This window comes from Egretta garzetta, unplaced genomic scaffold, assembly GCF_000687185.1.
Source record: "Egretta garzetta isolate BGI_Z169 unplaced genomic scaffold, ASM68718v1 scaffold166, whole genome shotgun sequence".
NCBI classification, from domain to species: Eukaryota; Metazoa; Chordata; class Aves; order Pelecaniformes; family Ardeidae; genus Egretta; species Egretta garzetta.
In genome coordinates, this window is record NW_009260133.1 from 209039 (window position 1) to 213077 (window position 4039).

A 4039-nucleotide genomic window follows, 5' to 3' on the forward strand; every position below is an offset into this window, starting at 1 on the left:
TGGCTGGGCGGGCGGCGGGGCCGCCTGCCTAACCTCGGCTTTTTGGGAACGTTTCAAGCCAGGGTCGAGTAAGGTTGAGGGGATTAAGGGCGCGGGAAAGGCGGCACCAGAGAACGGGGCAGCGTGGCAGCTAGATCCAGGTGCTGTGTGAAGCGCGTGTGAAATGGTGCTGATTTTGCTTTCCAAGTGCGCAGAACAATATTTACTTAACGTTATTCCCGTCTGTTACCAAGCGCTCGGGTGTCACCATCCAGTTCATAGCAAGATATCCCGGTTTTAAGAGAATAAAACCCCGCTGAGACTGGCTTCAGATAGAGGCTGAGATACAATACGGTTGCAGTCTGGAGATGCGTTAGTCTGGTGTGTTTCTATGCAAATACATTTAATGTCGTTGTGGCTGTACTTCAAATACACGTTAAAGGTATTTTAAATGATGTAGTGATGACTTGGCACTCTGATTTCCTGATGTAGGAAAAAAGTGTAAATTTAACTGTTGAAAGTGACCATTGCTCTATATTGTAGTCCAGTCTCGTGTTCCAACTAAGGCTCTCTGACACAATTCATTATACTTTGTTACATCTCAGCTATTCCTATCAAACTTTGCCCTGGCAGCTGTCTGCCCCAAGTTGGTTGGTTGATGGATTTAGGAGTGATAGCTAGGATGGTACAGCTGCTTTCTTACAAAGACATTAAGGAAAGATGCCTGCTCGTGTCCCTGCTTGTGACTACCGAGTGTCCCTCGTGCTTTACAGTAGGATTGTAACGTGATGTAGTTCGCCACGTTTGCGGGGTGCCGCTGTTTGCTACTTGTCTTGAATTCAGCCCAGTATGGTTGAAGAACCTCTGATTTACCTGTGCTTCCTAGAATACGGTGGAAGAATATTGTCAAGATTCTGTCTGCTCTGTGGTCTTTGAAGAACTGTTTGTGTGACAGCTTTTGGCAGCTGACCACTGAAAATGAGAGAAAACAAGCTCTGACTCCCGTATGCTTCCCGATCTCTCTCCCCAAGAGTGGGAAAAAAAGTTTAGTAAGGAGAAGGTAGAAGCAAAGGTGATTGACTACCTGCAAGTGCCTCAACAATTGAGGGAATAAAGCTGCAAGGCAATCTGTTGTTTTAATGTACACAAAAGAATTCACATAAGAGAAAGCACTCACAAATACCAGAACCACAGGAAAATCTTCAACCAAAGTTTGCACTTTTTAGGTGCAAAAATCAATACGAAAACTTGCAGGAAATTGGGCTTTGTTATTTTAGTTCTCCCAGAACTGAGCATTTGAGGCTTTTTAGCTTTATTTTCTAAGGACGTGAGGTTTGGGCATATGTGCAGCATTATTACTCTGTACGTCTGTCAGTTCTTCTGATACAGCCACTGGAAATTTTAATAAGCTATTACAGCTTTGAGGAATGCTAGGTTGTTACAAGGGTGTAAAGGTAGGCACCTGAAAGGAAGAAAGATTCCTTGTCAGTATGGTCGGGAGGAGAATTGTCTTAAGAGCTTGCCTCTTTTTGTTTCTCTTTTTCCTGTGGCTACTGTTAAAACTGCATTTCAGAGGTTACATTAAAAGAGCGTAGGTTCACTAGATCAAGCACTTAAGTACTAGCAAATGCATGTAGTGAGTTTTTTCCCCATGCAATCTTAAAGGTTGACTTGCCTTGGAATATGCCTTCTGTTGTATGGAAATTTTCCTTTTTAAATATTTTTTTTCTTCTTTCTTTTTCCTCTCTTCATGGTTCCTCTGTCGCATTCAGTATCTGGGTGCTCCTGGATTAGATGTTGTATGCTAAAGTAGACTGTTGTTTGTGAGATTGGTCCTGCATTTATTGTAGACAATACATATAAGGAATATTACCATATAGATCCTTATTCTTAATTTTTTAAGCATAAGCCATAGAGGACAGCAATGTAACCAATGCATTCAGAAGGTATGACTTGGACCAGTCTAAAGATTCGTTTTATGGGCCTGCCAGTTTTTCATTCTTGAAGGTTATGCATTACTTCTTAAAACTTAGCTCCAAAGTCATAGTTTTGGGGTGAAAGGTTTTACTTGGGCAGGAGCGGAGCGATTGCTGGAGTGCAAAGTGGATTGCATCAGAGAGGAAGGGAATTAAGGAATGGAGACATTGCAAACCAGGAAGGCTAAGCAGTGGCTTTTGTCTTTTAACAGTTGCTGAAAGGCTTTAGTAGGTACAGAAGCTCAAAGGGAAGCAGCTTTCGCTGTCCGTGAACTAAGTGAGCTTCAAACCCACATGGCTTCTGAGGTTGCTCCACACAGGTTTGAGGCCTCTTGCAGTCATCTTTGTTAGAGCAGGTTCATCACTTAAAATCAGGCTCTTAGACTGTGGACGTCTGCAATTCATTATTATTACCTTGCAGTGAGGAGTAACGATAGTATTAATGGTTGAGTGGTGAGCTATGGGAAAGCAAAGACTTTATTCAGAACAAAGTAATTTCTTAAAATACTAGATAGTTTCACATGTCTGTATTACTATAGAATCATTTAGTTTGGAAAAGACCTTTAACATCATAGAGTCCAACCTTTAACCTAGCACTGCCAACTAAACCATGTCCCTAAGTACCACATCTACATGTTTTTTAAATACCTCCAGGGATGGAGACTCAACCACTTCCCTGGGCAGCCTGTGTCAATGCTTGATAACCCTTTTGGTGAAGAAATTTTTCCTAATATCCAATCTAAACCTCCCCTGGTGCAACTTCAGACCATTTGCTCTTGTCCTGTCGCTCGTTATTTGGGAGAAGAGACCAACACCCTCCTTTCAGGTAGTTGCAGAGGGCGATAAGGTCTCCCCTCAAACGCCTCTTCTCCAGGCTAAACCACCCCAGTTCCCTCAGCCTCTCCTCATCAGACTTGTGCTCCAGACCCTTCACCGGCTTGGTTGCACTTTGGATGCGCTTCAGCAACTCGATGTCTTTCTTGTAAGTTATGTCCATCTTGCCTATGATATTTGTAGCTCATGAAAAGTACTGCAGATCACTTGCTTGGCCTTTTTATCTTATGGTGACAGTTTTACGCTTTCTGGTTTTTTTAGAAAGAGCATTTTGACAGTTCCCCAGCTTGGGAATGTCACTTTGTACCATTTAAAATCTGTATATTTTTAGATCTTTTTAGGATCAGGTCAAAATAATTTGTGTTGCTTCTTCAGAAAAATGACAAATGTATAACATGAGTTGTGTGAAACACAGGGAAAATGGGAAGACCACGGACTCTTTTGGCAATATCCAGCCTGGAAACCTGTGCTTTAATGTGAAGATTTATAATTGCTTTTGGTATGAATGTTTCATAAAGAAAAGTATGCTCTTTGTCTTCATAAACACATTAAGAAAAGCATGCCTGGAATCAAGGTAATTTCAGATAAATTACACTGCTTGGAGTCTGTTCACTCCTCTGCTGAAAAATATATAGGTGTCATCTGTCAAGTACTGTGTTTCTTTTATATTAAACACAACTTGGCCTGCTGGGTGGTAAGTGGGAGGCTTAGAGTGGACGGGGTGAGATTTATTAGTTCTTTCAGACCTATGGCAGTTGCTCTGTTCTATGTGGTGTTCTCGATTTTTCCAAAGACTCCATGTTTTAGTGGAAACAGTGGAAGATGATGGAAGCCATGGGTTTTCTACAGCACTGGAAAATCAGGCCATCAGTCTCAAGCTAGGTACTTACTAGTATTCTGAATTCTGGTATTAATGTTTTATTAAGGCAGAAATCAGTAAAAAATTGTTCTATAACTGGTCAGTGAAACACAACAATAAAACATTTGCTAACTGACTTGCTGCTGTTAATATCCGCCAACTGAGATTTGAGATTTTTTCTTTGTTTGCTTTATTTTTGTAGTGCTGTCTTCCAGTTATAGGCTTCAAGAGTATCTGTTCTCCAAATCTGGATGGAATTCTTCTGCAATTTAGTTAGCATCATGGAGTATAGACTGTATAAGAACAGTCAGTAACTTATTCTTGGGAAATGGAGAAAATCACATTGCAGTTTCTTTGAGAAGTCTAAGGGCTTCAGCATTTTTAAACATTG